This window comes from Danio rerio, chromosome 14 (assembly GCF_052040795.2).
Source record: "Danio rerio strain M-AB ecotype USA chromosome 14, GRCz13ab, whole genome shotgun sequence".
In the NCBI taxonomy this organism is placed as follows: Eukaryota; Metazoa; Chordata; class Actinopteri; order Cypriniformes; family Danionidae; genus Danio; species Danio rerio.
The window spans coordinates 48615727-48625000 of NC_141034.1; the positions used below are offsets into that span (position 1 = coordinate 48615727).

A 9274-nucleotide genomic window follows, 5' to 3' on the forward strand; every position below is an offset into this window, starting at 1 on the left:
ACAATTAATCTTTATTGAAATATAAAAATTTCTCACACAAATTATGTAAATACACTTGAAATCTCACAGTCATAGACCCTAAAAACAAAGCAAACCAGCAAGCTAAAAACTTTCACTCTATTAAGGTCAAAATGTGGTACTTGTTCAACTATAATTCCACTCAAATTTACTTAATGGATGAATAAATAAAACTGAACTTAAACTGAATTGACATTGTGATATTTGCACTCTATTTGCCCATTGTAATGTCACATGTCATGATTTTGCCAAGTACTTGTTGTTGTTCCTGGAACAAAATTTTGTTCAAAAATATAACCCATACCTATTCTTTACCCCTAAACCCAACCATAACTGTAAATTATTCCCAAAACCAGAAGTAATAGTAGATTATCAATCATGTAGAGGTGCATAAACCTAACCGTAAGCCAAACTTAGCATAGATGGTAAACATATCCCCTTAATTCTGATTGGCTGATTGGAATATTGTGCCAGGACCAACATAGATGTTAATACAGGATCATGTCCTACTTGGTGGAATCAGGTTGGCATTGCGATGTCGATGATGAAACGATATATTGTGCAGTATATACTGTATTTAACGTGTTTGTGAGTGTAATACCAGTAAATTGAGACCTTGTGGTGATGGATAGATAGATGAATGAATAAATGGTTTGGAGAGACCCATAACAATATATATATCTGGATTCAGAAAGCAAGGAACTTGGCAACCTGTCACACCAGAGCTAAACTCAGCTCAGTCGAGTTGGTTAAACGCTCTGTAATCCAGACCCCCTCAGGAGCAGTATGACAGTAATTCCTCGGTCGGCTGCTTGATTTCCCCATCGCGCTCCTTCAAAACAGTCGTCTGACACACTCGATCCCCACGAGGATCAAACTTGACCCCGTGCTAATAAACCACGCTAATGGAGTCTGGCTGGACTCTGGAGGGAAAGAAGCTCCCTTTTTAAAATGTCACATTATATTAGAGTGCAGTTTATGTGGTATTAAACTGATTCTCTGTTTCGGTCTTTCTGGTGTTTAACTCTATGTTTGGATGTGCAGCAGATGCGTTTGGTTGGATGCTCTTGGGGGCGTCAATCCGCTGCACCCACTGGATTCCCCCGTTGGTATCAGAGCACTCAATCTGCTTAATTGCCACAATGATGGGATTAATTGGTGTGTTGTTATCCATTACAACAGGCCCCAGGTTGACGCACAGCAAAGGGCAAATCAAGCATGAACTGAAGACTAATCAAGCACATGAGATTGAAAAGGGTTTAGCAAGATGTCCATGTGGGCAGAATAATTGAATGAGATAGATATCACTGTGGCCGCTGGTCAATGAGAGAACAAACCAGTGTTTAATATACACCAGCCTTTAGGCCTTTCCTTTATCTATCATCCGTCCTGCTATAGTTAGAGCTTAGGCATTTGTTGAATTTTTGTTTTATATTTTTATGATTCTCATAATCTCTCTCAGGCTTCATGTGTTTGATCATTTCCAGTCACTGTAATTTTTTTTTCATTGTAACTCTTGATCCTAATGATATATAAACACTGTAAAACCCAAAAAGTTAAGGCAACTCAAACTGTTTGAGAAAATCAATTGCAACAAACAATTTAGGTTCAAAAGCTAATCCTAATGAGTATTGTGAACTTAATATATTTCAGTAAATGAAGCAATTTGAGCACAGTAAATGAAGAAAACCCAAACCAGCTGAGTACTGTAAAACCCCAAAAAAGAGTTAAACTATTTAAATGAGTAGAAATGACTTTCAGTCAATGTTGAGTTAATTACACTCATTTCATTTGTTAAAGTTGACTGTTGGGTTTTACAGTGTAGTTATACCCTGCCTAATAATAATAAAAATAATAATAATAACGATGATGATGATAATAATAATAATAATAATAATAATAATAATAATAATAATAATAATAATACAGGTGTACTGTCTGAGTTTCCAGGCTCTATTTTGACGATCTAGGTGCAAAGTCCAAAGCGCAGGGTGCAAAAGCATTAAGGCGCATGGTCTAACAGGGTTGAGCTTATTCTCTTAATGAGTTATAGGTGTGTTTTGACAATAAACCAATCAGAGTCTCATCTCCCATTCCCTTTAAGAGTCAGTTGCGTCGTGCCATATCACATTTGCTTTTTACATGGCGGACTTTGTAAGTGAAAAAACTGAACGCTTCACTAGCAAGAAATCAGTTAAACAAATCAGCCGCGTGAGAATGAGCCTCCTTATTCTTTACTTTCACTAAGGAAACGTGTTGTACGCACAGACATCTATTAGCCTACATAATTAAATTTGTTTGTTTAGCGCAAAGGTTTGTTTCAAAACTATTTCTAAATTCAGCTCTACTTTCCATCAAATAAATAAATGAACAATAAAAACAAAGTTATTTCCAAATACACATGCTTTGCCCCATATGGTTCAAAACCTGACAGATGGGCAAATCTAAGCTTGTTTTTAATAAAACAAATATGAATAAGCATATAATAAATAATTCTACCACTATTTATAACATTATATAAAAGCAAATTGTCATGATTAAACTGAAAAAGCCCCCTGAGTTAAAGGCAAGAAAGAATGGTTTTTAAAGTTATGTAGAAAACAAAATTTTTTGTAATATTTTAATCCTTTAATTCTTTTTCATTTTGAAGATATTTGTGTATTGCTCTACATCCTGTGTGTATTAAGCAATGTGTAAGGGATGCGCACAACTAATGCGCTCTGCGCTGGACTTTAGACCTGCTTTGATCTGGTCGATTGTGCAGTCTATTTCAGTTCCTCAGAATAGCAAGGCGCCTCAACACACCTCCTTTTTTAGAACAGAACACCTATCGGCGCACATATGAGTGCAAATGCATTTGGTATTTAAACAGCGTAGTGCAAAACGTCAAAATTATTCTTGCGTCAGGCTGAAACTAGCAAACAACACTTGCGCCGCATTGCGCCGGGTGTATGATAGGGCACTACATGTTTTAGGAGATTAAGGAGAATTAGCTTCCCAAAAACACCATTAAATAAGCAGACATGGTAACACTGCAGCTGAGAAGCAAATACAAAAGAAATAAGAAAGTCTTATAAGAAACAAGAAAAGCATAAAATAAGTTATAAATGATTGATAATTGTTTTATAAACATACCAACTAATTATACATAAAAATGAATAATGCATGCATATGTACAATAATAAATGTCTGGATAGAAATCTAATCAGTATAATGACAATAATTTGATGATTTAATAATATTTTAATGAATTGGTGTAGGCGGTTCATTCCACTGTGGCGACCCCGGATTAATAAAGGGACTAAGCCGACAAGAAAATGAATGAATGAATGAATGAATGAATGAATGAATGAATGAATGAATGAATTGGTGTACAATGAGTAGCCCTAAAACCAGATCAGACCAAAACAACCAAATCTTTTATCTGAATAGTGATTCTTTTTTAGTTCATTTTTCAGAACTTATTTTAAATTTAAAAACTTTTTATTATTAACATGATTTTTTTTCTTTAGTAAAAGTTTTTAAGCTTAAACGAAAAAACTTGACATACTTTTTAACAGTATAAAGTAAGCGAAATCCAGGTCTTCACAGTGAGTTCATTCAGGGTGTCTAAAAGAGTGCCTTTCTGAATGCTTTTCAATGACATTTTGACAAGCTGAAAGCCTTTCAGAAAAGAAAACCTACAACTATCAAGGATGAATGCTTCAGTTATGAATTATCAAAAGCTAAACTGGTAATGGATAATTAAGTCTGACTTTCTGACCACTTGTCTTACATATAAAGTACGTCATTCTTCATTTTGTAGCACAATGTCTGAGAAAACAATGTCAGTCTGATTGGCACGGTTTGCTGCCCATGACGTGGTGTTGAGGAAACTACCGCTGATGATTAAGGAAGGGGTTGAAATGTGCTTTATTTGCTGTCCTCCTCCCCTAGATCTTTCATGAAACAGATGCAGCTGGTATGTTTATGGGAATAAGAGAGGGAAGACAACGCTTTGTCATTTCACCTTGCACAAGTTGAGTTGTCCTACTTTTTTCCAGTGGATTGTAACACCCACAGGCATGAATCAATATCAAGGGTCTTTTCAGCCTGTGCTTTTGAAATGTTATCCTTTCATACAGCACCCAAACCTGCTTCATTATGTTTCAACAAAACAAGATTATTGCTCTTATTTTTGATGTGGAAGGAAAAGAAACAAATATTTCAGTACACTTTAAAAATGCTGGGTTTCACACAATTCCTTCATGTTGTCCAAAACAAATGGATTAAGTAAACTGTTTTTTACTAATTTAAGTAGTTTAAACAAAAATCAACTAGTGGTGTAATGGATCACAAATATCACAGTTCAGATCACTTTACGGTTTTTGAGTCACAGATTGGACCATTTTTCGGATCAGCAAAAAAAAGAGAAGACAATTGTCATTTGCATTCTATTTATACAAAAGTATTACTGCAAAAACCATTGATTTTAATAAATAGACATAGAAGCTGTAATTTTATTAAACTTAAAAATGAAGATAGAACCAGCTGAAAAAAAGGAAAACATTCAATACAAAAAATGATCTCTGCTACTGTAGCTGATAATGCTAAATATAGAAATTTAGTTCAACATATCATATTTACTTTTATTTAATGATTCAACAATTCACACATAATTAATAATAATTAATGTTTTATTATAGATGGAGCATTTTTGAAAATCTATTCAATGACATAATTTTGATGGTTTATGTCGCCACCTGTTGGTTATTGCTACAACATCCACCAGCGTCAAGTTGGTGTCAAAAGGTGATTTTAATCTTTACCAAAAACATCAGTGTTTGTATCTGAGCTATAAACAGTTCTCCCAGTACTTCGGTTTGTAATGAACGGAAAAAGTGTAAAAACTGAATCTCTCTCGATCAAACGTAGATTTAAATGCAGCACTTTGATGAATTCATAAACATATGCAAATCATTATCATTCATGTTGCAGGTTTGAATTGATATCACAATCTTTCATTGTTCAATTGTACAGATTTACACTGAATTTATTAATGCAGGCTAAACAAACAGTGACAGAGAATACCTTTAATTAATACCCTAAGAAAGCATTTAGGTCCTACCACAACCTTTTTCTGTCACTATTATATTTTACAGGGAAGCCAAAATGCTTTCATACATGTGATTTGAATGGTAAAAAAGTTATTAATCCACAGGTCACGTGTGTTTCACCCCTAAAAACAACTAAGTTGTCCTAAAAACCCTCAAGAATTGTGTTCGTTTAGCTCATTTTAAATAAGTAGTTAAAACTATCTCAGTGTTTATTTACACAGTTTTAACATTGTTTTGCTGTTAGGTGAGGTACAGTAACTTAGGGTTTTATGGCATCTGTGGTAAATTGTCATTCATTGGTTTTCTTTTCGGCTTAGTCCCTTCATTAATCTGGGGTTGCCACAGCAGAATAAACCGCTAATTTATCCAGCATATGTTTTACTTTGGGCATCTGCGTAAAACATATACATACACACTCATTCACAAGGGAAACATCCATACAAACTCATTCACACATATACACTACAGACAATTTAGCTTACTCAATTTACCTGTACAGCATGTCTTGTGGGGGAACCTGCAGCACCCTGAGGAACCCAACACAAACACAGGGAGAACATGCAACTCCACACAGAAATGCCGACTGACCCAGCCGAGGCTCGAACCTGTGACCTCTTCGTATTTCATTCATGTCGGTTTGTTATTATAGACTGGGCCAATAAAACGGTATTGGTGTTTATTGACCGAACACTGTTGTCAATACCGATAATTAGTTTTATTAAAACGTGTCTGCTGAGTGTGCACCTCAGGGTTTTGTCATCGCCACTTCAGGTCAGAATAACACATGCAGAAATTAATGCTGTATAGCTGTAGTGAAGAGAGTGTAAATGAAAAAAGGATGTAAGCATGTAGCCAGAGTGGCTTTTTGCTTTCTTTTATTGTGCGTCCCAGCCACTAGCACTCCATCTGAAAGATTTTTTAGCATGGGGGGTGATGCAGTAATTTAACTTCACAATTTATAATGTTGCAATGTGTGTTTAAATAATATTTGGTTCCTTTACTTGAAAACACAGATTTTATAATCATAACTTGTTTTGTTGATAAAGTTTGAGATTTACTGTTTCAGTATTATTGAAATTTTACAGATGTTGATCAACCTTAAAGTTTGCCTTGATTGTTCAGTTCAGTTTTACCATTGTGGACACGCTTTGTAACATTTTATTTATCACGTTTAAGAGTCTCTTTAACATGTATGTTTATTTTATTATAAGAATTAAAGGATGGGGTTTTTTGACTATTAAAAAGATTTATCTTAGTAATGCTGGCAAATTAAAATAAAGTATTTAAATACATAAAAATACTAATATTCCTCACTGGATTTAAAAATAAATAAATAAATAAATAAATAAATAAATAAATAAATAAATAAATAAATAAATAAATAAATAAATAAATCTCTAATTATCGATACAGAATGAAAAAAAAAAAACAGGGGTCAGGAACCTTTATTCAGCAAAGAGCCATTTCAGATTTTTTTTTTTTTAATTAAATGCATTTTTTTGAAGAGCCATATGGGGTGTGTATAACAAAACCTTTATATATTTTTACACAAAACCTTAATTTTTGTCCATGCACAACTCAAAAATAAACAAATATGACACATCACAATGTATGAAGAAAAGACAAATTACAGATTTTTTTTTCTTTTTGTCATCGAGGTTACCATAGAAATGTAAGAAATATAACTTGCCCTTTATTGTTGTTGCGATTCAAAGTAAACCACAACACCACATAAGTGCATTGGTTGAAACGTCCTTTTATTGTAAACCGAGTTCTTATTCAGTTTGCTGTAAAAAAATACAATATAAAATTAATTGTAATTGTATTTTCAAAAGGAAACTGATTTCCAGTAACAGTTATATTTAAAATAAAATTTAAATATAATTGAATAGAGACTGTCACTTAAATATATATATATATTTATATATATATATATATATATATATATATATATTTAGGTAAAGCATAGACTGTACAATCATTTCAGACATGACAACTCTCAGAGTTACCTTTTCAAACTAGTGTTTATTGAAATGGGTGTAAAATAAGAATAAGCTGTGGTGCATGTGATCTGCAATGTATTTCTACCCTATAATCTTTGAGAAAAACCTACAAACAAATTAAGTACAAGGTTTAATTGACCAAGTAAAAAGCAATTAAATAAGCAAATTACACTTCGAAATGGGAAAAAAAAAAAAAAAGAAAAAAAAAAAAAATATATATATATATATATATATATATATATGTATTGCAAATATATTGTTTGAGCATCGGTGTTGCAATGTGTGTATCTGCAATAGTCACATCCCAGGATTATATTATTTATTAAATTTTGAAATACAAAGATAATATTTTTATTATTATTTATTCAATAAAGACCATGCTATTTTACATTTGTTTGTTCAATTTCTTTATTTGAAAAATGCTAGACTCCCCAGAAAACCATAAAGCACTGTTTATTTATTTACTTTTGCTTGTAATTTGTTATAATTTATGCTGATGTGCTTACAAAAAAAATTTGATCATCACAGTCGACCTAAATTAATTAAATCTTTTCAAATAAAGCTTCTCAAATCATCTGGTCAAATTTTATTCATTATGTATTGGGGCAAAATTAAATATCACAATGTCAGATTTTTCCAATATCATGCTAGAGATTGTGTTTAAGTTAGTCTGGAATACTTGATAATCTGCCCCATAATCATCATTTCTAATCACTTTTTTTTTCTTAGCAAGGCCATTGATATTCTGTGCTCATCTTGATCTTAGGCTTCGAGCATAACAACGAGATCCGCAGGATAAATGATCAAACAGGAGGACAGCTATTGTCCTTGAACTGCTTAATGGGCTACTAATAGCACTGAGTGTCAGGACTGATTTTACAAGAAGGTTCAGAAACAAACTTTCTGCTCTTTTTTTTTTTTTTTTTCCTTTACTGCACGGTCGTCTTCTACATATTCCCCAGCTTTCATTAGCAATTCAGGTCCTGGTGTTTGCATAATCACCTCGCCTCTGTCTTCCGCCAAGCCAATATGGAGAGACTCATTAGTGTCTTTTCAGACAGTAAAAGAAAGAGAGAAATACTGTCAGAATGAACTGATTTCCACAAGGAGGAGAGGAGGAGCACGGGTGGACTAGGATATGGATATTCTGAATTCTCGCTGCGAGATTCACAGGTTTAAAATAATAAAAACAATGGCTCTCGTTCACTAACAGTTCCAGCATAGGCTTAATGAAAAAATATGCCCTGGGCTGTTTGTGAGAATCAATGAATGTATGCTTGCGGGTACATATGGCTGCATTTTGTGTGTAAAACGAAGGCTGGATTTAATAATTGTGTATGTTTATCATAATAATACCAATATTAATAAACTTTCCACCTAATTCACAACGCGTGCATATGAAGATGAACTTGTTCTTTAACTTGTTCTTCTGTTTGGAGTCTTCACAAATGTATTATTTTGCATAATACACATTCCACAGCTCCATATAAGGGCTTTCCACAAAGCAACACTTGTCTACACAAAGACAAATATGCCACTGATATCAAAAGACAAAGACAATAAACATGAGGTTTTGCGTTTTCTAAAGACACATTTTCTCCTTAGAGTACATAAGTCAAGTCATATTGGCTTTATTGTTATTTCAGCAATATATAAGTACACAGAGGAACAAACAAACGTTCCTCCAAGACAAAGGTGCCACATCAAACAACCTAAATTGACAACAGCAAGAAGGTCGCAGGTTTGAGCACGGGCTGAGTCAGTTGGCATTTCTGTGTGGAGTTTGCATGTTCTCCTCATGTTGGCGTAGGTTTCCTCCAGGTGCTCCCAGGTTTCCCCCACAGTCCAAAGACATACACTATAGATTAATTAAATATTCTAAATTGGCCATAGAGTATGTGTATGGGTGTTTCCCAATACTGGTTTGTGGCTGGAAGGGCATCCGCTGTGTAAAACATATGCTCATTCCACTGTTCCTTCCGGCAACCCCTGATAAATAAAGGGACTAAGCTGAAGGGAAAATGAATAAATGAATGAATGAATGATCAAATAAATAAATGAATAAATAAATAAATAAATAAATAAATAAATAAATAAATAAATAAATAAATAAATAAATAAATAAATAAAACACAAATAAATAAATAAAACAAAGAA

General features: G+C 33.4%; 1 protein-coding gene across 7 annotated transcripts in view; it reads left to right on the top strand.

Moving 5' to 3' along the window:
* si:ch211-170a17.1 overlaps nt 1–9274 on the top strand; it is an 830126-nt gene that overhangs the window by 562225 nt on the left and 258627 nt on the right. The gene's annotated exons all lie outside the window — the stretch shown is intronic.